Source organism: Pleurodeles waltl, chromosome 2_1 (assembly GCF_031143425.1).
Source record: "Pleurodeles waltl isolate 20211129_DDA chromosome 2_1, aPleWal1.hap1.20221129, whole genome shotgun sequence".
Lineage (NCBI taxonomy): Eukaryota > Metazoa > Chordata > Amphibia > Caudata > Salamandridae > Pleurodeles > Pleurodeles waltl.
Genome location: NC_090438.1, coordinates 608,960,135 through 608,987,949, shown reverse-complemented (window position 1 = coordinate 608,987,949; position 27,815 = coordinate 608,960,135).

Here is a 27,815-nt window from a genome sequence, read left to right as displayed (position 1 = left end):
CTACAAGTCCCAGAATAAAAAAATAAAAAAACTGGAATGGAGCAGCACATCAGGCATGGTCTTGGGAAACTTGGTAGGGCTGCGCCTCATTTTCCTTGCTTGTTTTTCTTGCTCCCTAAACTCCTTCCCTGTAGTTTGTTGCTTACCCAGCCTGGATTTGTATTGTTACTTGCCTCACCCACGTTCTAATTGATTGCACCTCCGTCATGTGGTAATTGTTGCATGCCTCACTGTCCCATCTACACCTTACTTAATACTTTACAGAATGTTTGCTTGCCTCATCCTCCTAGCACCCAGTTGTTGCTTGTCCCTGCACCTTTGTGCCAGAAACTATATCGCTTTTTTCCTAACTTCGATGCTGCTATGAAACATGATTAAAAATCATTGTAAATCCAATAGCTCTCGAAAAACATGGGTTTAGGGCAACAGAAATTCTTTCGTTTTTATATTTCTGTATGTGACTCGTGGCTTGCAATGCCAAGATGCCAAAGCCCGTTGGGGCCTACATGCTCCTCCACACGGATCAGGAGAGAAGCAGTAGGGCAAGAGATTATTATAACGACGGGGGGAAATGACAAGAGAGTAAGAGCTCGGCCAGGCATTTACATTGCACCATCTTGGGTGTTTGCGCATCTGCCTCCTGGCGGACTTCCATCATGCGCGCAGCTGAAAAGTTGGTCCATCTCCAGCATGGCAGCTCTCTTTGCCTATCCGTTAAGCATGCGCCTCGCTCTCTGAAATGGAAGACTACCTTAGCCTTCGTGGACTCTTTAAGGGTGTAAGCAGGAGGATGGGAGATGTGGGAGTCGCGTTGGATAGTTCAGTAAAGAACTGGTGTCATAGGTGTTGGAAAGGTTTTCATTCAGGCCAGTGCCTCAGGTTTGTTGTAAGGCTGTGCCACTTCAAAGCCATGCCTTTTGACCACTCTGACTTCCCCCTCACTGTCTTTGCCTGTTATGTTTTCACAGATTTGTAATTATTGATTTCGAGAATAACAGCCCATCCACACACACATTTCTGTACTCATTGAATCACCGTCAGCTCCTGCAGGTTCCTTCTCGCCCTGGGGTGGCATTTTAGTTGTGATTTCTTTCACTCTGAACTCTCCTCGATCATCTATTGTACCCACCTCCGCCCCATTTCATGACTGCTTGACGTTTGTAATTGCTGAAACAGATGTTATTAATGAGTGTTCATGTATTCTGAACAATTAATTTTGTAGAAAATGAATAACTTAGAGAAAAATAATGCACACGTTTGAAAATGTGACCTCGATGAATGGCCATCAGTATTTATGAAATGTACTAATTGATGATTAATACTTACGAAATACTAAAAATGTATTAGATTAATGTAGTAATATGGCATATTAAGGGTTATGAAGTATGTTTTAGCTTATTAATTGTAGGTCTTAAATTAGCGAGTGTCTTGGCCTAGGTTTGCCAGGCCTCATGCAGTAGCTCTATTTCTTAACATTTAATATAAAATGCTGACAGAGTAAACTCACTGTGAAATGTTCATTGTTTAATACAATGCTTAGCAGAAGCTTTCCATGAGAACTGACTAACAGGAAACAGTGTCCTTAAAATGTATCAGACTGTATGGAATGTGTGCAAGAGGTTCTTTCCCAGGACGTGAACAATGAAGACACTGACTGGAGATGACGATGCAACAAATTCAATACCTGATGAGCCGGATGATGAGAACATCGTAAAGCGGACCAATCAAAGGTGTGTGAAAGACAAAATATTTGAATTCATAGATTTGGTATAGAATCACTATTGGATAGAGTAGTAACGTACGATTAATTGACCAATTGGGAATTGGGGGTTAGTTTGGGTGACTTTGATATAACAACGCAACAGAGGGAATTTACACAGAGAAATTTAAGGTTGCGAGGGATGAGACCAGATTTTTAGGCAGACCGCTGTTGAGAAGAAGACACTTAGAAGAGATTTGAGATTCTGTCAGTGGGCTCATACTCTCTGACTGAGAGCCTGATGTGTTGCTGATCGATTGATGACCTGAGGACAAAGACTGATTCTGTTTGCTGACCCATACAGTGGATAGGTAGATATGACAATATGACTGAATTGTATTTTTATGCCTTTTCTTTATAGGTACCAACTGTGCTGTTTTATTAGTTTTCCTTAGCTAGATGTTTTCCTGAATTCGTGTTCTAAATTGTTTTGCATGAAACCCCACATGCTTATGCTAATCTGGATTAGTTGAGGTTATCTACATGACTATTGACAACTACAGAGACACATGGTTGACAAATTAGTTTTCTGATCTCTATGGATTATGTTGCCCTATTGAAATTGACTCTGCTGATGATTTGCACCGATGCTTTAGAATGTATTGTGATTCAAGCTTTGATTAGGTTGTGTTTTTTGCATCTTTTTGGTTAATCGATATTATTCTGATATGTGTTCTGACTTGATTTCGAGATAATCTACATGACTTTAGCATTGTTAATAGAAGGGAAATAAATGTAATTAACTTTTACTAAAGGTGTGGTTATTCATGGCTGGAAAGTCATAGTGTGCGACCATCATTGACTCCATTGATTAATTGAATTGACTAATGATTATTGATTATTGTGTATTGATTATTGATTCTGTTCTGGAGCTATGGTAAGAACATTTTAAATGAGTCAAAATGTTCATCGACCTATATGCGTCCCCTTGTAAGTTTACTTATTAAGGACCGACACGCTAACAGATATGGTAGCAAACTGATGGTTAGGTCTCATTGAGAGCTTGCCATAGGTGTCCAGAAGGGAGTGACAGGTGTAGATAGCTATGGTATAGGGACCAATGGTTTGTCTCTTTACGAGCTTGCCATGAGTGTTTGGTATAGTGTGCCAGCAACTGTGGTAAAGAGATTGATGGTTCGTCTCTTTAAATGACAGGTGTTGACAGTCATTTAGAAGTCAGTATTCTTGAGATTTGGATTTTATTTTTCGAAATGATAATTGGATGGAGAATGATGTTCCCTTAAGCCCAGAAATGACTTTCACAGATCCTGGATCCTGGATCCTGCTAGTAGTGTTGGGTATGTTCCTGGCATTCTAGTGATAGAGTGAGAGAGATAGGTTGCACTTGCACAGCTCATGCAAATCGCAGGTGAATTGTGATGTATGTGAGAATTTAGAGAGTTTGCGTACTCCAATTGAAGTTTTATTAGGAGTGTGTGTACTCTGCAGTATGAGAGAAGGGAAGTCGTCGAACTTCACATGTGTGTGGCGCTTTGTGCTAAAAAATTGTCCACGTGGTTGTTGATGTATGGACCCTGCGTGTTCTAAGACGCCGGAGTATATTGGAAAAGTGTATGAGACACTTGGTTATATGTTGTAATCTGTCTGGTTTAGTAGGTTGATCGGGCATGGTCAATGAGTCAGTGTGTGAGTTAAGTGGCGAGAGAAAATTTCGATTGAGATTTGGCGAGTCCTATGTGCACCTCTGTGCACCAGGATAGACCCATTGATCAGTTGAGAGTAAAATTTGTAGGTTGAATTTTGCTTGCAAATCTGGGAGACCGAGAAAGAGGAATAGCTGCATGAGCAAAAGGGCCATCAGTGAAAATCCGTAAGGTTTCTGAAGCGATTGTGTTACCTTCCTGTTGTAAACCAGCAGATTTGTTTTTTTGTTTTTTTGGTATTGATTAGTGCTCGCAGTATTTTTGCATTCGTTTTGAGTGGGTTGGAGTTTACTAGCGACCAGACTTTCTCAGCCGTAGTGCGTGAGAGTGTGACATTATTGGAGCCGCCCTGGGATTGGTTGGTTAGTGAGAAGGGTCATGCACGGATTGGCAGCCGTCTGTGAGAGGCAATTGATTGAGGACGTGGGTGAAAGGAATCTTGGGAGTAAAAGTCATTTCTTGATTCAATTTTGAATAAACAGAAATAGAAAAGATGAAGTTATTCAAGAGTTCGAAAAGCGCCCCAAGGGTAGATACTTACATTAGAGTGCATGTAGGGGAGCCTACACGGTCAGAGAAGAACGAGTTACTTACCTTCGGTAACAACTTTTCTGGTGGATACATTAGCTACCTGTGGATTCCTCACCTAATGAATACTCCCATGGCGCCAGCATTCGACGGAAATCTTCTTACTAGTCTCTGCACGTCGACGAGGACGTCACTCTAGCCCACGCGACGCCGTCTGACGTCATACAGGCAATAAGAGGTCCTCGACGACGTGCGGACGTCAGTACCAATCATTTTTTACGTGCATGAGAACAACCAGGCAATGCAATGAAAGAGCAAGGCAACATCCCATTACATTGTAAAAATACACAACATTGCATGAATAACTGTAAATCTTTTATATATATATATAACTCTCTCTTTTTTAAAATATATATCTACACATCAAGTATATACACAAAGATATATACATATATACATATAATATATACAACATTTATTGCACCCTCAAAGACCAAGAGGAGCGTACTCAAGGATTACTTGGTAAGACCAGAAAGGCAACGGGGAGGCGGGTGGGACCGTGAGGAATCCACAGGTAGCTAATGTATCCACCAGAAAAGTCGTTACCGAAGGTAAGTAATTCGTTCTTCTGATGGATACAACTACCTGTGGATTCCTCACCTAATGAATAGAGTCCCAAAGCAGTACCACGCCCGGCGGTGGGTGCCTAAATGGTCAAACCAAGAAATCCTGCAGCACTGACCGTGCAAAATGGCCGTCCCTTCTAACCTCAGAATCCAAACAGTAATGTTTTGCAAAAGTGTGAAGGGACGACCAAGTTGCGGCCTTGCAGATGTCGACCACAGGAACACCTCTGGCCAAGGCCGAAGTGGCCGACTTAGCTCTGGTGGAATGAGCTCTAATGCCCTCAGGAGGATCCTTCTTTGCCAAAGAGTAACAGATTTTAATGCAAAGAACAACCCACCTGGATAGTGTTCTCTTGTGGACTGCCTTTCCTCTCCTCTTGCCCACGTATCCAATAAACAGCTGATCCTCCAGCCTGAAATCCTTTGTTCTATCAATAAAGAAGCTCAACGCTCTCTTTGGGTCCAGACGGTGCAGTCTTTCTTCCTCTTTGGAAGGATGAGGCGGAGGATATAACATGGACAAAGTAATTGCCTGAGCCAAATGGAAGGGTGAAACAACCTTCGGGAGGAAAGCAGCCTTGGTCCTCAACACCACCTTATCCCCATAAAAAGTTGTATAAGGGGGCTTTACTGATAAGGCCTGCAACTCACTCACTCTCCTTGCTGATGTTATAGCTATCAGGAAGACTGTTTTTAAAACCAAATACCTTAAGGGGCAAGAATGCATAGGTTCAAAAGGGGACCCCATAAGGAAAGTCAGGACCAAGGACAAATCCCATTGCGGCATAATGAATGGCTTTGGAGGATATTTATTTAGAAGACCTTTCAAGAATCTAATAACAATAGGGGATTTAAATAAAGATGGTTGGTCTGGAAGACATATGAAGGCTGACAAGGCCGATAAATAACCCTTAATGGTAGCCACTGCACAACCTTTCTGCACTAGAGACAGAGCAAAAGACAACACGTCCGATAGATGAGCATGCAAAGGATCAATCTGCCTCTCTCCACACCACGCAACAAATTTAGACCATCTATTAGCGTAGATAGATTTAGTGGAGTGTCGCCTGGCCGCTAATATAACATCCACTACCTCCGGTGGGAGAGAGAAGGAACTCAGGTTGCCCCGTTCAATCTCCAGGCATGTAGGTGCAGACTCTGGAGGTTGGGGTGTAGAACCTGCCCCTGCGACTGCGAGAGGAGGTCTGCCCTGAAAGGGAGACGGAGCGGAGGGCACATTGAGAGTTGGAGAAGGTCGGAGTACCATACTCTCCTTGGCCAATCCGGAGCTATTAGGATGACTAGAGCCCGGTCCTGGCGAATCTTCCTCAATACTCGAGGAATCAAGGGTATGGGAGGAAACGCGTAAAGCAACTGGCCGCACCAGGTTATTTGAAACGCGTCCCCCAACGCTCCCTGCATCGGATACTGGAGGCTGCAGAATAACGGACAATGCGCGTTCTCTCGAGTGGCAAACAGATCTACCCGAGGAAACCCCCACCTCTGGAAGATTAAACGGACTTGATCTGGATGGAGACGCCACTCGTGGTCTGCCGAGAAATGGCGACTGAGACTGTCCGCACGCACGTTCAAGACTCCGGCCAGATGGTTTGCTATCAAGCAAATCTGATGGTCCTTTGCCCAGGACCATAGTCGAAGAGCTTCTCTGCAGAGAAGATACGACCCCACTCCTCCCTGCTTGTTTATGTACCACATCGTGGTAGTATTGTCCGTTAGGACCTGTACCGACTGACCACGAAGGGAAGGGAGGAAGGCCTTGAGAGCCAGACGTACAGCCCGTAACTCTAACAGATTGATGTGAAACATCTGTTCCTCTGGAGACCAAAGACCTTTGATCTCCAGATCCCCCAGATGAGCTCCCCACCCTAGAGTGGAAGCATCCGTTATGACTGTGGCCACTGGTGGCGACTGCTGGAACGGCTTTCCTTGTGAAAGATTGTTGCTTGCAATCCACCACTTCAAATCCACAGCAGCATCTCTGGAGATCTTGACAGTACCCTCTAGATCCCCTTTGTGCTGAGACCACTGCCTCTTTGCATATATCTACTAACGGAACTCCTCTCGCTAGGGCCGAGGATGCAGACTTAGCCCTACTAGAATGGGCCCTGATACCTTCAGGAGGGACTTTTTTCGCCAGAGAGTAACAAATCTTAATACAAAAGATGACCCACCTGGAGAGTGTTCGCTTCTGGACCGCTCTGCCCTTTCACTGTCCAACATACCCAACGAACAGCTGATCATCCAGGCGAAAGTCTTTAGTCCTCTCCAGGTAGAAACTCAGCTCCCTCTTAGGATCCAGCCTATGGAGCCTCTCTTCATCTTTAGAAGGGTGGGGAGGAGGGTAGAATGAGGGTAGGGTAATAGACTGCCCTATATGAAAAGGAGTGACAACTTTCGGCAGAAAAGCAGCCCTGTTTTTCAGTACCACTTTATCAGGGGAAAACATGGTAAAAGAGGTTTAACAGAAAGGGCTTGAAGCTCCCCAACTCTCCTAGCAGATGTGATCGCAATTAAGAAAACAGTCTTTAAGACCAAATATCTCAACGGACATGAGTGCATGGGCTCGAAAGGCGAACCCATCAAGAACGTCAATACCAAATTCAAGTCCCACTGAGGCATGTGAAAGGGCGCAGGAGGAAACTTATTCACTAAACCTTTAAGAAACCTATTTACAATTGGAGACATAAACAAATAAGGCTGGTCCGGAAGGCAAAGAAACGCCGACAGAGCCGCCAAATAGCCCTTAACCGTAGCTACCGTACAGCCTTTCCTTGCTAAACTAAGTGCAAACAAAAGAATATCAGATTGGTGGCCTTCAAGGGATCTTTTTGATTCTCCCCACACCAAACCACAAATTTTGCCCACCTGCCGGCATAAATGGATTTAGTGGAGTGTCGCCTGGACGATAGAATAACATCCACTACATCCGGTGCGAGAGAAAACAAACTCAGGTTGCCCCATTCAGTCTCCAGGCATGAAGGTGCAGGCTCTGGAGGTGAGGGTGTAGAACCTGCCCCTGCGACTGTGAGAGGAGGTCTGCCCTGAGCGGGGGACAGAGCAGAGGGCACTGCAAGAGTTGAAGCAGGTCTGTATACCATACCTTTCTCGGCCAGTCCGGAGCCACCAAGATGACTTGGGCCCAGTCTTGACGAACCTTCCTCATAACCCGAGGAATCAAGGGTATGGGGGGAAACGTGTAAAGCAACTGGCCGCTCCAGGACATCTGAAACGCATCCCCCAATGCTCCTTGCAACGGATACTGGATGCTGCAGAACAACGTGCAATGCGCGTTCTCTCGAGTGGCGAATAAATCCACCTGAGGAGTGCCCCACATCCCGAAGATGTGGAGGACCAGGTCTGGATGGAGATGCCACTCGTGATCTATCGAGAAGTGACGACTGAGACCGTCTGCACGTACATTCCGAACTCCGGCAAAATGATTCGCTATTAAGCAAATCTGATGGTTCTGAGCCCAGGACCAGAGCCGCAGAGCCTCTCTGCAGAGAAGGTACGACCCTACAACTCCCTGCTTGTTTATATACCACATCGCAGTAGTGTTGTCCGTTAAGATCTGAACTGACTGACCGCGAAGGGAAGGGAGGAAGGCCTTGAGTGCCAAACGTAATGCCCGCAATTCCAACAGATTGATATGCAACATCTGTTCCGCTGGAGACCAATGACCCTTGATCTCCAGGTCCCCCAGATGAGCTCCCCACCCTAGAGTGGAAGCATCCGATATCACTGTCGCCACCGGAGGCGGCAGTGAAAACGGTTTTCCTTGGGAAAGGTTGCCGTCCTCTGTCCACCAATGAAGATCCGCTACAGCGTCCTTGGAGATCTTTATTGAATCCCTGAGATCTCCTTTGTACTGGAACCACTGCCTGCGGAGGCACCACTGAAGAGCCCTCATATGCCAGCGAGCGTGAGTGACCAACAGAATGCAAGAAGCAAACAGACCTAGCAGGCGTAAGACCTTGAGGACTGGAACTGCCGCTCCAACTTGAAACAACGGAATCAGCACCTGAATGTTCCGAACCCGCAGGGGGTAGGCCCGAAACATTGTTGTGTCCAGTACTGCCCCTATGAACAGGAGGCGTTGAGAGGGCTCCAGGTGAGATTTGGGCACATTTACAGAAAAACCCAGATCGAACAACAACTGTGTTGTCCTTCGCAGATGAGACAACACAAGCTCTGGAGACTTGGCTTTGATCAACCAATCATCCAGGTAGGGAAAAACCGCTACTTCCCTCCTTCTGAGATGTGCTGCAACAACTGCCATCACCTTTGTGAAAACCCGAGGTGCTGAAGTAAGTCCAAAAGGAAGGACCGCAAACTGGTATTGTTGCGTTCCGACCACAAACCGGATATACTTCCTGTGCCACTTGATTATCAGAACATGAAAGTACGCGTCCTGCAAGTCGACAGACACCATCCAGTCTCCTTCATTCAACGCTAATGGAAACTGCGCTAGGGTCAGCATTTTGAATTTTTCCTGCTTGAGGAACAAATTCAAAATCCTCAAGTCTAGGATCGGCCTCAAACGACCGTCCACTTTGGGAATCAGGAAATATCTTGAATAACACCCCTGACCTCTTTCCTGCAACGGCACCAACTCTATAGCGCCCTTTGCCAACATGGTGACAACCTCCTGGTGCAACAACAGAAGATGGTCTTCTGATCAAAAGGAGGGACAGGGGGGGAAGGGAGGAGGGAACTCCTGAAAGAGGAGAGCATAGCCTTTTTCCACAATTCTTAGCACCCACGAGTCTGTTGTAATTGACTTCCATTTCTGCAGAAAAAGACTCAATCTTCACCCTACAGGAGAAGTATGGATGATAAAGTGGGGAAAACTAGGGCTGCTTCTGCTGTTGTCCACCAGAGGAGGATGAAGAAGATGACAGCTGCTGGGCTGGACCTCTAGCTCTACCCCTACCCCGCCCTCTAAAGGCACGATAGGGTGGTTTGGCAGGTTGCTGGGCATAGGACTGTGACCTTCGAAAGGCAGAGCCTCGAGTGAACCCCCGAAACCTACAAAAAGGTCTATAAGGTGTTGCAGCAGAGGTCTGTAAGCCCAAGGACTTAGCTGTCACCCGACAGTCCTTAAACAGTTCAAGGGCAGAGTCCGCCTTGTCCCCAAACAACTTTTCCCCATCAAATGGTAGATCCATTAAGGTGGATTGAACATCTGAAGAAAAACCAGAGGACCTTAACCAGGCATGCCTCCTAGTAGCCACAGATGTTCCCATGGCCCTGGCTATGGAATCCGAAGTGTCCAGGCCAGATTGTATAATTTGCTGAGCAGCTGCCTGTGCATCCATAAAAAGGGATCCAAACGATTTCTGCATCTCCTGTGGCAGTTCTTTCGCCATTTCTTTAGCGGAGTCCATAAGGGTGTGGACGTATCTGCCCAGCACGCAGGTAGAATTAGTAGCCTTAAGCGCCATACTACAAGATGAAAAGATCTTCTTTGAAGACTGCTCCATCCTCTTGGACTCCCTATCAGTTGGGACTCAAGGGAATGTCCCAGGAGCAGATTTCGCAGAACATGAAACCTGGACTACTAAGCTTTCCGGAGTTGGATGTCGTGATAGAAAAACCGGATCTCCTGGTGCGCCCCTATGTCTCCTCGCCACTGCCCTGTTCACAGCAGGAGTTGTTACTGGCTTCTTCCATAAGTCCAGAATAGGCTCAGTTAAAGCCTCATTAAAAGGCAGCAAAGGGTCAGCACTGGACGAAGAGGGATGTAATACCTCTGTGAGCAGGTTAGTCTTCACCTCCGCCACAGACAAAGGCAAATACAGGTACTCTGCTGCCTTCCTCACCACTGTATGGAAGGAAGCGGCTTCTTCAGTAAACTCCCCCGGAGACGCAATGTCCCACTCCGGGGAAGTGTCCAGACCACTTGCAGTGGCAAGACCCTGGAACTCATCTGAATGCTCAATCTTGCCTTCCTCCAGCTGTCTATATTCCTCCTCCTCCAAAAGTCTCAAGGCCTTCCTACGAAATCGAAGATGTGTCTCTAGGGCCGGCGTCGATAAACAGTCCATCGACGCCGACGACTTCGAATCCCGAAAGTGCCCAGGAAGAGATGAATGACTCCTAGACTCACCTGACGCCAGTGCCGGCGCCGACACGGAGTCGAACGATGACCTTCTCGGAGTCAGTTGGCAGGAAGGTGATGGAGCCGGTCTGGATGGGGACATCAACGACGTCGGATGACGCGGACAAGCAGTCGGTTGACGTGAAGGATGATCCACTGTCACAAGTGGAGGACTCCTGCCAGGGAATACCCTCGGCGCCGAACCACCAGTCTCTGAAGGGCAGAAGGGCATGAATGGAGCCGCCTTGTACGGCCCTGGAGAGCCCAAATTAAACGCTAATGGCCCCATGGGACCCACCGGTGCACCAGCAGGGGCCATGGATTGGAACACGGCATACATTGCATTAGAAAATGCAGCCGGATCCGTCCCTGGAGCCGGGAAAGCCGAGTACTGTTGAGCAGAGGTCTGCTGTACATCAGGCTCCCTCGATGCCGGCGAAAACTGAGGGCTACAATGAACGACCTCAAATACAGATGGCGCCGGCGATAACTCCGGACTCTCGGGCTGAGGCGTGACAGTAGGGCTCATCTCCCATGTCTTCTGGCGTCAAGAAGATCGAGACCTCGATCGGCTCCGCTCCGAACAGTGCCGAGAGTCATGACAGCACTGAGAGTCATGATGACGCCTCTTCTTATGCCTTTTGGGAGAAGCATGGGAGGAATCCTTTTTAAGGCCCTTCTTCTTCGCTTTTGCAAGAAGAGCTTCGCCTCTCACTCCTTCAGAGCTTTTGGATTCATGCTCTGGCACGAAGAGCATCCTTCTACATCATGCTCCGAACTAAGGCACCAAATACAATCCGAATGAGGGTCGGTCTCTGACATCCGCGCATTCTCTACACGGCTTGAAACCGGACTTTTTTGGAGGCGACATTGTAACCACCAAAAAGCGCTACAGTTAACAACGAGCCAGGAAGAAAAACCGTTGGCGTCGAAGGCACGGAAAAAAGGAAAACTGACGTCAGTACGCCGACGAGGACTTCTTATTGGCACGTTGATGTCAGACGGAGTCACGTGGAGCCGTGCCATTATGACGTCCTCGTCGACATGAACAGCTAGGAAGAAGACTTTCCGTCGGAGGCTGACAAAAGGAAGAATTCATATGGTGAGGAATCCACAGGTAGTTGTATCCATCAGAAGTTACAGATTAGATTTTGAGGCAAAGGATTTTGAACACATGAGGTCAGCCAGAATGAAGGCGCACCTTAAGGAATTATTGCAGAGTGCTCAGGTTTGGGGAGCATTAGAGAAGTGGGGAGGCAGATAGGTGAAGAAAAGAGACAAAAGGAAACAAGATTCTCTGGAAGTGACTGAAATTGTACAACAGAACAAGGATCCGATAAAGATTTTACCAATGAGAGAAATCCCAGGGGGAAATTTTGTTCATTTTCCTTGGAATACTAGTGATATTCTATCATTAACGAATGATTATCCAAAATTGAAGGAGAAGCCAATAGAGTGGTGTCAGCAGACGAACAGGTTCGTGAAGCTCGCAAAGTGTTTGTGGGAAGACTTGAACACATTACTGGAGATAGTGGTTCCAGCTGATTTGTGGGTTGAGTGTAAAAGAGCTGTAGATTTGCCAACAAGTGAACCAGAGAGAGATAAGAGTACAGGTGCTCCATCTCCTGAGGTAATGAAATAGTACCACAAGGTGATCGAGCTTCTGAAGGAGAGGATTTTGCCTACAAATATTGATTGGCAGAGGACTGATAGAACAGTGCAAGAAGTAAAAGAGTCAATACATGCGTACTATGAGAGATTGTTGAAAGCGTTTAAAGAGTATAGTGGTAAAGAAGCAATTGAGCCGAAAGACATGCTGCATTTTGTGTTCAGATTTGTGGAAGGACTGAGACCTGAGATAGGTCAGTTGATTAAGCATCATTTGATTTGCTGTCAGGCAAAGCCGATTGATGAGGTGTTGCAGTACGTGAAATATTGTTGTGATGAGATTGAGTTGAAGCAGAAAAAGTTGAAAGAGAAGGCAATGGTGATGCAGATTAAGGCAGCTCAAACAGGAGGGCAAGGACACTTTGTGCAACAGATACCACAGCAGCAGAGAAATGTCATGTTTCAACTTCAGATGAGGGGTAGAGGCCGTGGAGGCAATAAGAATCATGGTCCGGATTTGAATCCTGTAGTGGTTCAGAATGATGAGCAGGGAATGAAGAAGCTGTTGCCGTGTCACATTTGCGGAGCCGTGGGACACTGGAAGCGGGAATATCCAATGATGGTACAAGAGGGTGCTGTTCAGCAAGGTAAAGTGGTCAACACATTTCAGAATGTGAGAGGACCAAGATTAAGGGGTCCCACCCCAAATTTTCAGAATAATGTGAATCAAGTGCAGAATTGTCAGCCCATGCAGCAGGTACAAATGCCCCATACATAAATGTCACAGTTGCAGTCGATGCAGCAGCAGGTTCCCATTGTACCTAGACAGCAAATGCAGATACCTCAAGCCCTGATGGAGCAGCAACAGATGATGCTTTCTCAAGAGGTCACAGTTCAGACACAAGACAGAAGTAGTAATGCAGTACACCAATTCCCATTACACAGTAAGAATGAAATAAATGGTGAATGGATGAGTGACAGTTCAGATGAGGAGCCATGTGTGCTTGCGACTTCTTTAGAAGTAGATCAGAGAGGACCCTATGTGAGGGGAAAGGTAATGGGTCACAAAGTCTCATTTCTGGTTGACACGGGAGCTATACGCTCTACAGTAAAAAGTGCAGAAGTTCTGAATCTGCCCCTTTCAGGTCGAACAGTTCAGGTTGTGGGGGTTGCGAATCAGTATTTGACAAATCTAATCACGGACCCAGTGCAAGTCGAGATTTGCAATTTCCAGGGACTGCATAAGTTTGTGGTCTGTGATTCGAGTTTTGTATCTCTACTGGGAAGGGACCTGTTATGTAAAACAAAATGTTTGATTACTTGTTTGAATGATGGAATTGAAATCCAGACAAATAGTGATGATGAGGAAGATCCAGCTCCAGAAACTGAGTGTGAAAGTACAAATGAGGAGTATCCTTTGATTGAGTTTTTCCCGATGTTCACAGTGAGATAGCTTCATACCGATTTGTAGGGAACAGTGCAAGAGAACATGTGGGATTAGACAGATAAAGACCTGGGTTTGATCAAGGGAGTAGAGCAGATTAAAGTTACTTTGAAGCCGAATGCAGTGTTTTTGCAGCTTCCACAGTACATTATGCCGGAAGATGTCCTAATGAAAGAGACTCAGATAATTGCAGATTTTGTGAAGCAGGGAGTTTTGAGGGAGGTGTTGAGCAGTACATGTAATTCACCAATAAAGGGTTTGAAGAAACCATGTGGGAAAGTTCGAATTGTTCAGGATTTGAGAAAAATAAATTACATTGTGGTCAAATGTTGTCCCATAGTGCCCAAACCAGCTGTAATAATGTTCCAGATTCCATGTGATGCAGAATAGTTCACAGTGGTTGATTTGTCACCAGTGATCTTTTCTGTGCCTCTTCATGAGGATAGACAATTTCTCTTTAGTTTCAAATTCTTACACCAAGTCTACTGCTGGTGTAGACTTCCTCAAGGGTACACAGAGTCACCTTCCTTGTTTAATCAGATCTTGATAAAGAATTTGGAGGCATTAGAGTAACCTTTCCAATCTACTCTGCTACAGCACATTGATGATTTATTGATTGCACCCAAGACAAGGGACGAGTGTAAGTATGACTTGATTGCCCTGTTGAATCATTTGGGAAAGTATGGTCATAAAGTGTTACCATTGAAATTGCAGTACTGTCAGAAGGTAGTGAAGTACTTGGGTCACCAAACTGAGAAAGTATCCAGGAAAATATCCAGAGAAAGGATTAAAATGGTACTGCAGATAAGTCCCCCGACTTCATAGAGAAATGTCAGGCTGTTCCTGGGAATGGTGGGCTATTGTTGCCAATGGATCTCGATTTTTTTCAGAAATTTTGAGACAATTGCAGAAGGTGACACATAAGGATGTCACAGATCCCATAGTGTTAGACCAGAATGAGATGTAGGCGTTCACGGAGTTGAGAGAGAGTTTGTGCAGAGCTCCAGAGCTGGGTATGTCTAACTACACGAAACTTTTTACATTGTTTTGCGATGAGTGTGATGCATGTTAATTGTCTGTCTTGATGCAGGCCAATGGAGGTGCTCATCGCCCAATAGTATATTTTTTAGCTACCTTGGTCCCAGTTGCAGCAGCCTTACCAGGTAGTTTGTGTGCAGTTGCCGCAGTTGGTCAGAGTCTTTCACAGTGTGAAGGAGTAGTGATGGGCTATCCCCTGACTGTCATGGTCCCTCACTCGACTGAGAATTTACTGACAAGGACGAAAAGCCAATACTTGACTGGTGCTAGGTTGACTAGGTATGAGATGAGTATTTTGGGTGCACCAAATGTGACACTGAAAACATGTACAGTGCTGAACCCGGCAACTTTACTTCCAAGTGATACTACTGAAATTGAATAAGAGGAAGATGTTGAACATGATTGTCTAGAAGTAACTGAGTTTTTCACAAACTGAGACCTGACATTAGAGATACCCGACTGGAAGAAAATGAACAAATTGTTTTCGTTGATGGTTCTTGTCTAAAAGACAGCACAGGGACACTGAGAGCAGGATATGCTCTGTGCACAATTACAGGTACTTTAGAATCTTCCTGGCTTTGAGGAGTGTATTCTGCTCAGGTATTTGAATTGGTCGCACTTACTAGATCGTGCCATGTTTCTGCTCGATTGAGAGTCACTATCTATACAGATAGCCAATACGGATTTGGAATAGTTCATGATTTTGGTCACTTGTGGTCGCAGAGAGGTTTTCTGACCTCTACTGGATCAGCAATGAGAAATGGTGAGAGAATAAAGGAGTTGTTGTATGTAATTCAACTCCCTGAAGAAAATGCCGTGGTGAAATGCAGTGCACATCTAAAGTCGCAGGACTACGTGTCACTGAGGAATGGATATGCTGACAAGTCACAAGGTTTTGCGCATTGAACTGTATATCGATCCAAGACAAGTCAGAACTGTTACCTGAAGAAGACACTATGGGGGTCATTCAGACCCTGGTTGTCCATGACCGCCAGGGCCGGGGACCGCGGAAGCACCGCCAACAGGCTGGCGGTGCTTCCTGGGCCATTCTGACCGTGGCGGTAAAGCCGCGGTCAGAAAAGGACAACCAGCAGTTTCCCGCCGGTTTACCCCTGGCCCAGGGAATCGTCCATGGCGGCGCTGATTGCAGCGCCGCCATGGGGATTCCGACCCCCTTCCCGCCATCCTGTTCCTGGCGGTTTTTACCGCCAGGAACAGGATGGCGGGAACGGGTGTCGTGGGGCCCCTGTGTGCCCCTGCACTGCCCATGCCATGGCATGGGCAGTGCAGGGGCCCCCTAACAGGGCCCCATAATGATTTTCAGTGTCTGCTTTGCAGACACTGAAAATCGCGACAGGTGCCACTGCACCCGTCGCACCCCTACAACTCCGCCGGCTCCATTCGGAGCCAGCTTCATTGTTGAGGTGGGTTTCCCGCTGGGCCGGCGGCCGGCCTTCTGGTGGTTGCCCGCCGGCCCAGCGGGAAAGCCAGAATGGCCACCGCGGTCTTTTGACCGCGGTGCGGTCATTCGGCGGTTCCCTCCAGGCCGCCGCCCGCCGGGGTCAGAATGACCCCCTATATGTACGAATTTTGCATTAAAAGTGATTGATACATCGGAAGAGTTACATTCTTTACAGGAGAATGTTGACAAAGAGGTGAAACATTCATGGAGCAAAATGAATTGTGTCCAAAGACAAGATGAGTTGTGGGTATCTGAGGAGGGTCAGGTGGTTTTACCAAATAGTCTGTTGTCCCAGATGGCGAGGTGTTATTATGGTCAGGCACACATTGGGAGGGATGCCATGATTTGTTTGTTCCAAATTGACTGGTTTAACCCCAAGTTTAGACGAGCAGCTGAAGCAGTATGTCATTGCTGTGTCATTTGTCAGCAATTAAATGTGGGGAAATGGACAGTGGTTAATTTAAGCCACATTGGAAGAGCAGGAGGTCCATTCAGCAGAATGCAATTGGATTTCATTGAAATGCCTGCATGTGGAGGTTTGAGATATGTGTTGGTGATTGTGTGCATCTTTAGTCATTGGATTGAAGCGTACCCTACACAAAGAAATGATAGTCTCACTGTAGTGAAATTGTTGCTTAGGCAACTGATGCTGCGCTTCGGATTTCCGATTTCCGATTTCCTTAGAATCAGATAGGGGAACGCACTTCAATAATAAAATGATTAATTTATTGTCTGCAGCACTGAACATTGAGCAGAAGTTGCATTTTAGTTACCGCCCTGAAGCATCAGGAGTAGTGGAACAGATGACTGGTACTCTGAAGTCAAGAATTGCAAACATGTGTGCAACTATGAATTTGAACTGGTCTGATGCATAGCCTTTGGTCTTGATGTCAATGAGAAACACCCCTGACAGGAAGATAGGATTGTCGCCCCATGAGATCCTCATGGGCAGAGCAATGAGGGTGCCAACAGTTCCAGCAAATGCACTTGTCAACATTACAGATGATATGGTGTTGGATTACTGCAAGGGTCAGGCTGATGTAGTCCTCTCTTTCTCTCAGCAGGTGGAGGCCACCACACTGCCACCAATCCATGATCCAGGGCACAACCTGAGAACTGGTGACTGGGTTGTTGTCCGAAAACATGTGCGCAAGACGTGTTTGGAGCCTCGTTGGAAGGGACCATGCCAAGTGGTTCTAACGACTATGACCGCTGTGAAGTATGCTGGGATCCCAAACTGGATTCACGCAAGTCGCATGAAGAAAATGGCATGTCCACTGGATCATGAAGAAGCGTTGTTGAGAGTACCAACAACTGTGAGACAAATTACAGCACCGGAAAAGGTGAGAGGAAGAACTGAAGCTGAACCTGAGCTCGTTGAGGACAGTTCCATCACTCCTGTGAGAGACGAAGGAGGAGATCTTCAGGAAGGTGCTAGGGAACCTATCACAACTGAAACAAATGGAGAGCCTGATATAGAGGGTGTTCTCCCTGAAGCAGACGATTCTGAGAGGCAAACAGAGCAAGTTCCGGAACAAGAAGGGGAAGTAGTTGAGCTGGATCAAAGTCAAAGTGATCCAACTCCTCCTGAGCCTGTTGCAGGTCCGTCAAGAGAAAACACCACAGAGAAAGAAAAGGATTCAAGTTCAGTCTTAAACAGAATATTGACAGAAGGTTCACGAAAAGGAGATAAGTAGCCCAATTCGCAAGTGGAGAAAAGGAAAGAGGTGATTGTCGAACAAAAAATAGAAGAAGAAGTAGATATTACAAGAAAAGAGGAAATAAGTGAGGGAGAGTTGAATGGCGATCGAAAGTTGAAAAGAAAGAGAATAGCAAGTCGAAGACACGCAGGTCCTGAATGGGTGTGTGCAACTACAAACAAATGGCAGCAAGAGTTTATGGGGGTCATTCTGAGCTCGGCGGTAAAAGGCGCTTACCGCCGGTCAGAAGACCGCCATAACACCGCCGTGGCCGCGGTAAACCGCCACGGTCATTCTGACCCGCAACTGGCAAACCGCCAAAAACCCGACATCCACAAAAGTCCGCCACACCAAAGGTCAGCGAAAAAAAGGCGATGACCAAACCTCCACCGTCACGCCAACAGAAATACGCCCATACCATTACGACCCACGAATCCACGCGGCGGTCTTTCAAACGCGGTATTCCATTGGCGGTACACACCGCCGCGGTCAAAATACACACACCCTTACAAAACACAACCACATTGGACAATTTGAAATACACACACCTGAGACACATACACACACCACCCCCACACACCCAATACAATATAAAACACACACCCACATTACCCACAAACCCTTACTTCCACAATTGCGAATCAAGGACAGAGAGAGACAGCACTGCTTAGAGTAGACCATCACACAGAGGCTAATCACAACATCACCCACACAATTACAACGCACAAAACACCATACACCACCACACTCACCACACTCCACAATACATACAACATCCCTCACCTCATCCACACCACCCCATGGCACCCCAAAGACACCCCAGGTTCTCTGACGCAGAACTCAGGGTCATGGTGGAGGAAATAGTACGTGTAGAGCCCCAGCTCTTCGGGGCACAGGTGCAGCATACAACAATTGCTAGGAAGATCGAGCTATGGCAAAGGATAGTCGACAGGGTCAACGCGGTGGGACAGCATCCACGCAATCGGGAGGACATCAGGAAGAGATGGAACGACCTACGGGGGAAGGTGCGTTCCATGGTATGAAGGCACAACATTGCGGTGCAGAAGACTGGCGGCGGACCCCCACCTACTCCCCCAGAATTCACAGCATGGGAGGAGGAAGTCTTGCACATCCTGCATCCTGAGGGCCTCGCAGGAGTATCTGGAGGAATGGACTCTGGTAAGTCAAATCTTAACTACTACTTCCCACCCCCACCCCATCTGCATGCCAGCACATAGCCCCGCCCTCACCCCCACCCCCATCACACCAATTCCTTCCAAATGTACCACAATCACAACCCACCCATCCCAACACCTAGACCTGCATGCGACCACAAAGCATGGACACCCATCACCAAAGCATGCCCACTGCACATAACCATCTCCCCCACAAGCCACCCTCACAAAAGCCCCCACACGGGAATGCCTGCACTTGGGTACACGGACACCCATCCATCCCACGAAAAGCCACACACAGAACCAATGACCATACCCTTATACCCCTGCAGGACCCGAACGCCACCACACCGCCACAGATGGTCCAGAGATGTCCATCCCACCCCCAGAAGAGGCCCCCAGCGATGACAGCAGCTCTGTCGACCTGGACCCAGATGACCAGCCCGGCCCATCGGGGACCTCTGGACAGTCGGTTCCCCACAGACAGCCACAGGCTACACCAGACCTAACCCCCTCTGGGAACACCAGCACAGCTCCCACCCAGCGGGCCCATGCCTCTGTCTCCAGGACACGTCAATCAGCGGTGTGTCCGCCACTACAGGGCACCCAGGTTGACCCACCACCCCAACAACAACAGGGACCTGGGGGCAGTGGTAGTGGGCACACCGTCCAGGGGACAGAGGCCCAGGGAAACAGGGGAACTGGGAGGGCTGCTGTGCGACAGGGGGGGGACAGGCCCAGGGAACCGACTCTCCAAGAGGCCCTCACCACCATCATGGGAGCATAACACCACTCCCAGGAGACGATGGCGACGGTACTGGCCAGGTTCCAGGAGATCCAGGCACAGCAGGAGGAACGGTACATGGGGTTCAGAGAGGAACTGAGGAACATCGGTTCTGCAATGGGGACCATCGTCCTGGCCCTTAACCAGATAGTCACCACATTGCGGGACCATGTGGCACCCCAAAGGGCCCCTGTCACTAACCCAGGCCAGGAACAGCCTACCACCTCTGCCGGCGCTAGTGGACAGGAGGCCCCCACACAACGTCAGGCCACTAGAACCCCACCTTCTGCTGAAGAACAACCACCCCGCAAGCGGAACCTGAGATCACACAAGAAGACAGAGTAGGATTGCAAGACCCCCCCAGCATAAGATACCCCCTGATGTCATCCCACTGTCCCACATTGTCACCCTGTCCAACCTTGAACTGCCCCTGCTCCATCCTTCCACAGGCATATGGACAATGCACCTGTGCGACTGAGAACTGGACTCTGCCATGGACATTTCTCCACCCCCACCCATCACCGTTTTACTATCATGTACCTATATGTAGCACTTATAATAAATCACCTATTGCACTTACAATTTCAGGAGTCTGCTTTTATTTTACTATTATGTATCACACATAACGGTGCAATTATGTTCTGTTACATTGTAATGACAACATACCAATGACAACAAGCTGTAGTCCATGGGCAAACAAAGCAGAAGTCACGCAGTTGGTCAAACAGCTCTGAAAAGTGAAGGGAAAGTCACAATTCAGCTAAAAGGAAATGGTGGGAAACACAGAAAGTAGAGACGCAGGAGGCCTCAAGTAAATGTAAAATGGCGTGGGTGAATCTTACCTCTGTGCTACTGAAAATACTGTTGTAGAACTGTATCCCTGTTGTCCGTGTCGTCCCCGTCGTCTTCCTCCTCTTCACTCTCCACAGGCTCCACAGCTGCTACAACACCACCATCTGGACAATCCTCCTGCAGGAAAGGCACCTGGCGTCGCAATGCAAGATTGTGAAGCATACAGCAGGCCACGATGATATGGCACACCTTCTTTGGTGAGTACATTAGGGATCCACCTGTCATATGCAGGTACCTAAACCTGGCCTTCAGGACCCCGAAGGTCCTTTCTATTATCCTCCTAGTTCGCCCATGGGCCTCATTGTACCGTTCCTCTGCCCTTGTCCTGGGATTCCTCACTGGGGTCAATAGCCAGGAGAGGTTGGGGTAACCAGAGTCACCTAATAACCACACACGGTGTCTCTGTAGCTGTTCCATCACATAGGGGACGCTGCTATTTCGCATAACATACGCGTCATGCACTGACCCAGGGAACTTGGCATTCACATGGGAGATGTACTGGTCTGCCAAACAGACCACCTGGACATTCATAGAATGATAACTCTTTCTATTTCTGTACACCTGCTCACTGCCTTTGGGGGGTACCAAAGCCACATGGGTCCCATCAATGGCACCAATGATGTTGGGGATATGTCCAAGGGCATAGAAATCACCCTTCACTGTAGCTAAATCATCCTCCTCAGGGAAAACAATGTAGCTTGGCATGTATTTCATCAGGGCAGACAACACTCTGGACAAAACCTTAGAAAACATAGGCTGAGACATCCCTGATGACATGGCCACTGTTGTCTGAAAAGACCCACTTGCCAAAAAATGGAGTACTGACAGAACCTGCACCAGAGGGGGAATCCCTGTGGGTTGGCGGATGGGGGACATCAGGTCTGGCTCCAGCTGGGCACACAGTTCATGAATAGTGGCTCTGTCAAGTCTGTAACGAAGTATAATATGTCGTTCTTCCATTGTCGACAGGTCCACCAACGGTCGGTACACGGGAGGATTCATCCTTCTCCTCGCAAGTCCCAGCGGATGGTGCCTAGGAAGGACAACATGGAGTACAGAGTCAAGCAAGCCACAGGTTCGTTCAAACAGCTTGCACAGTAAATGAATCGCAATGCAGTGAAAGGCGTGTATTAGTGGCAATGCACGGCCTAGGCCTGTGTGACGCAGTAGAAATTAAGCCATGTGGGCCTTTGAAATGGCGGCTGCCTGACCTGTGAAGTGTGACAATGGGATGTGAGGTCAATGCGCTGGCGTGGCACACCGTGGCGGTAGGCGGTCGAAGACCGCTGTGCGAAGCCGCATTGGTTAACATTGAACCCTATGGGTCTCAGTAGCCAATGACGATGTGCGCCGGCGGTCGCGGTACGCACCGCGGCGGTACGCACCGCCGCGGGCGTGACCGCCATTTTCTAGCTGCTTAATCACTCCAGACCTGATCATCCACAGGAGAGGACCTATACTGCAAGTGCTGCTGTGACCTCGGTCTGGGAGATACTATGGCTGCTGCGACTGGGGAAAGGGCCCCTGCCTTCACTTCAGAAGAGTTGGAGAAACTTGTTGATGGGGTCCTCCCCCAGTATGCGGTACTCTACGGTCCTCCAGACCAACAGGTGAGTACACTGGGTGCACGTTGAATGGGCTATGCCTGTGTTGAGTGGGGTGTATGTAAGATGGTGGGGAGGGGAGCGAATGAGGAGTGCAACGCACCACAGATGAGAGCATGTGCCACATGCCAAGGTTGGGGAGGGGGGGCCACTCACATCTACCATGCAGAAAAGTGATGATATTTCGTTTCCCACCCTGTACATGTCACATAGGTCAGCGCCCATCAGAAGATTGAGATTTGGCGTGCCATTGCCAAGGACGTCCGGGCCCTGGAGGTCCACAACAGACGGGGCACCCACTGCCGAAAGAGGTGGGAGGACATCCGCTGCGGGACCAGGAAGACCGCCGAGTCTCTGCTGGGGATGGCCTCCCAATGTAGGAGGGGTGCCAGCCGCCAATTGACCCCCCTGATGTCCCGGATCCTGGCGGTGGCCTACCCCGATTTGGATGGGCGCGTGGGGACATCACAGCAGACACAAGGGGGTGAGTATCAGAACATTCTGCTATCTTTGCGCGCAGTGGAGGTGTCTGGGTTGGGGAGGAGGGCTGTGGGTGACTTTAGGCCAGGGCGCTTTCTGTAGGCTAGTCCCCTCCTTTAGGCATGGCCCTGTGCCCCCGCCCCCCACCTCTGTAGGGTGCCAAGTCGAGCTATCCATGGTCCTGCATCACCCATGTGTGCATTTGTTGTCCATAGACCTGTAGGCCTAGTCACAAGTACTGAGTAGTGTACCCCGATTGCGCGGCGTAGTGCAGGGGGCTTCTGTGTCTGTCCTCTCCGCCAACGGTGTTGCCAATGCATGCACTCAACCTGTCTTTATTTCTCCCCCCACCCATTTTCTTTATCTTCCTGTGCATGTGTGCATTAGCGTCATCAGGCGGAGGAGAATTGGCATCGGAGCACGAGGGAGCTGCAACTCACATGGCCCCGGAGGGCCATGCTACAGACACCGAGTTCACCAGTGAGACGGAGGGCGAGGGGAGCTCCACAACGGGGACCAGTGGAGACGTCAGCGACACCGACACGTCCTCGGAAGGGAGCTCCCTTGCGGTGGCGGCAACATCCGTGCCCACCGCCACAACAGGTACAGCCGCCACCCAGCGCACCAGCCCCGCCCTCCCAGCAGCCCCTCGGCCTTCGCTCCGTGCCCGCTCGCCCAGGAAGGCGGGCATCTCCTTCGCCCCAGGCACCTCAGGCCCTGCCCCAGTTACCCCTGCTGCCCTCAGTGAGGAGGTCATTGACCTCCTCAGGACACTCATTGTTGGGCAGTCTACCCTCTTGAATGCCATCCAGGGTGTAGAAAGGGAGGTGCATCGGAGCAATGCATACCTGGAGGGCATTCATTGGGGTCAGGCTGCCCATCAATGATTGTTCAATGCTCTGGCCTCAGCACTGACGGCAGCCATTGTCCCGGTTTCCAGCCTCCCTCTTCTAACTGCCTCCACCCAGTCCCAGTCTCCTGTTCCTCTGCCTATCCCATCCACACCATCAGACCAGCCTGCACACACCTCAACACCCAAGGGCAGCTCATCCAGACATAAGCACCACAGATCCCACAAGCATTCACACAAACAACATCCAGATGCAGACATGGCAACAGTCACTACCACCTCTGTGTCCCCCTCCTCCTCGTCTCCCTCCTCCCTCCCTGTGACGTCTCCACTCACACCTGCATGCACACCACCATCAGCCAGTACTTCCATCACCAGCACACCCTCCAGTACAGTCCGCACACGTGCAGTCACCACCCCCACTGCCCTTTACACGTCCCCTGTGTCCTCTCCCAGTGTGTCTGTCACCCCCTCGTCCAAAACACACAAACGCAGGCAGCCACCCACCCAACAACCATCCACCTCACCACAGCCTACGTCACAAGCACCTGCACCCAAAGACAGCACACTTGACTCTCCTACAACCACATCCTCTTTCTCCACTCCCATACCCACTGCACCTACCATTCCCATTGCTCCTAAAAAACTTTTCCTCTCCAAAGTTAACCTCTTTGCATCACCTGACCCACCCCCTCCATCTGGTAAGAGTCCTAAGAGCACCTCAGCCACCACCAGCCCTGCATCGAGGGCGACCATTGTGCACGGGTTTTGGAGTCCACCTTTCCCGAGTGCAGATACATCGGCCAGCAGCAAGGGGACAGCCAGCCCACCCCCTGGGAAGAGAACCCGAAAAACAAAGGGCCGGCGCGAGAAGGCTGAGACGGCTGGCACCAAGAAGCGTAGTCGTGGCCCGTCACCTGCCACAACATCAAGGGGAGGCAAGGGCCAGAGAGCTTCATCGAAGGAGGGCAAGGGCAGCAGGGCGGAGAAGTCAGCCAGCAGGCGCGCGGACCAGGAGGGCCCCACCAGCCCCATACCGGGTGTGACGGAGGACACCCACGGGCCCAGGACTCCATCACAGGAGGGGCCAGCAACCGCACGGTCGGAGGGCGACTAAGCGGGGAGTCCTGGCCAGGTCTGGCTCCCTTGAAAGACAGGACAAGCACCGCTGAAGAGGGCTCCGCCAAGACAGGCACCGCTGAAGAGGGCCCCGCCAAGACAGGCACCGCTGAAGAGGGCCCCGCCGTGAAGAGCACCGCTGAAGAGGGCCCCGCCAAGACAGGCACCGCTGAAGAGGGCCCCGCCGTGAAGAGCACTGATGAAGAGGGCCCGCCAAGACAGGCACCGCTGAAGAGGGCCCCGCCAAGACAGGCACCGCTGAAGAGGGCCCCGCCAAGACAGGCACCGCTGAAGAGGGCCCCGCCGTGAAGAGCACCGCTGAAGAGGGCCCCACCAAGACAGGCACCGCTGAACAGGGCCCGCCGTCTCAAGCACCGCTCCGCTGGGCCCTTCCTGTCAAGCACCGCTCCGCTGGGCCCTTCATCTCAAGCACCGCTCCGCTGGGCCCTTCCTGTCAAGCACCGCTCCGCTGGGCCCCACCGTCTCAAGCGCCGCTCCGCTGGGCCCTTCAACTCTAGCACCGCTCCGCTGGGCCCTTCCTGTCAAGCACCGCTCCGCTGGGCCCTTCCTGTCAATAACCGCTCCGCTGGGCCCTTCATCTCAAGCACCGCTCCGCTGGGCCCTTCCTGTCAAGCACCGCTCCGCTGGGCCCCGCCGTCTCAAGCACCGCTCCGCTGGGCCCTTCAACTCTAGCACCGCTCCGCTGGGCTCTTCAACTCTAGCACCGCTCCGCTGGGCCCTTCCTGTCAAGCACCGCTCCGCTGGGCCCTTCCTGTCAAGCACCGCTCCGCTGGGCCCTTCCTGTCAAGCACCGCTCTGCTGGGCCCTTCCTGTCAAGCACCGCTCTGCTGGGCCCTTCCTGTCAAGCACCGCTCCGCTGGGCCCTTCCTGTCAAGCACCGCTCCGCTGGGCCCTTCATCTCAAGCACCGCTCCGCTGGGCCCTTCCTGTCAAGCACCGCTCCGCTGGGCCCTTCCTGTCAAGCACCGCTCCGCTGGGCCCCACCGTCTCAAGCACCGCTGGCCCATTGACAGTGCCGGTTCTGTGTCGAGCTGGTGTTCACGCTGCACTCTGAGCACCCTGCCTCCTCCAATACCAGTGGAGTCGGTTATCCATCTGATGGACTGTGGCTTTGAACTCCCCAGGATGGCACAGTGGGCAACCCACCCACTGTAGAGACTTGAGAGACTGTGGCTTTGCACTCCCCAGGATGGCACAGTGGGCAATCCACCCACTGTAGAGACTTGTGAGACTGTGGCTTTGCACTCCCCAGGATGGCACAGTGGGCAATCCACCCACTGTAGAGACTTGTGAGACTGTGGCTTTGCACTCCCCAGGATGGCACAGTGGGCAATCCACCCACTGTAGAGACTTGTGAGACTGTGGCTTTGCACTCCCCAGAATGGCACAGTGGCCATGGAGGCCCCTCGTGGATCTGGCGTCGTGGACTCCTGTGGCTGAGGTGCCCCCCCTTCCCCCTGAGGTGCCTGTAGTTTTATCATCTGATGCCCCAGCAGTGTTCTCTCCAACGGTATCTGGTCTCCTGTGTGGGCTTTGCCCATGTGTTTATGGACATTGGCCCACGGACTGTGGAACTTTAACAAAATGAGCTGGACTTCTTGCCTATGTATTTAGATTTAGCACTGTTCATTTGTTTTTTTAAATATTTAAAATAGGTGATTTTCCATGACTTCAATGAACCTCTGAGTTGTTGCTCTGCATTGGTGTGTAGATAGTTTGGGGGGGGGGGGTGTATGGCGTATGTGTGTGCCCGTAAGCTTTCCTCTGTGTCGTAGGTGCAGTACTCACCGTTGTCGTCTGCGCCGGCGTTCGTACTCGTGGTAGATGAGCAGGTAGACAATAGCTGGTAGGATGTTTAATTCGGGTTCCATGCTGTCCAGGTTCCTCGTGGAGTGTGTATATGTGAGCGTTTTCCCGTTCGTAGTCTGTTTCCGCTGTGTTTTTATCGGCGGGGCTCCCGCCCCGGAAAAGGTGGCGGATTGGTGAGTTGTGATAGGGTGGGCGGTACATTGTCTGCCGCCTGCCTGTTGGCGGTGACCGCCGCGCTGTTTGTCTGTCCCGCCGTGGCGGTCGGAGTGTTAAAGTGGCGGGCTGTGTTGGCGGTTCCCGCAAGGGTCAGAATTCCTTTTTTTTAACCGCCTGCCTGTTGGCGGGGTTGGCCGCCACTTTATCACCGACCGCCAGGGTTGGAATGACCCCCTGTGTCTTTTTGTTTTGATAGGGAAGTTCTGAGACAATACTTTGAGGTGACCTGAAGAAAATCAAGAAACTGAACTGTTAGAACTATTTCAGAAATATTTTGAGAAAGAGACTGTTGAAAGTAACTGGAAAAGACATTGATAACCTGATTTGACTTTTTTGAAACCTGGTTTTGACAAGCTGCTAACTGATTTTTGACAAGGGAAAAGGGATCCTGGAAGTGAAACTGAACTGTTGGAAAAAAGAATTGTCTATTTTACATTTTCGCTGCATGTTTTCTAAGTTACTTCTGCTTTCTGATTCTTTACAGATCATGGCTGATTTTTATAAGCAGCATAGGGATGCTAGGCGCTGTAAATATATGAGCATTGGGTTGGCACTTATGTGTGGGATTTTGATAATAGTGTTGATTGTGGGTATGCCTGTTCTTGATGCAAAAGGAGCCAACCATACTTCTGCTTTCGAAACTACTACAGTAACGGCCTTAGAGCGGTTTAAACTACACGAGAAGTATTTGCATGATTATACTAATGCACAAGGAGAACTTTGTTCTAATGTTTTCTGTCGCTTGTTGAGTAACTATGTGGAGATGATGGATGCAAGGGATTGTCTTGTGTGTATGCAGATTCCTTCATCAGTTGAGGAAGGAGTCACCCATCATAGTCTTCCATTAACATATGGGATAAGCTGTAGTCTGTTACTAACAAGGTTCTATAACCAGGAGTAAATTCAGTATTTCTACTCTAATCATTATCTCATGTTTTTGTTTGGTCCTATTATTA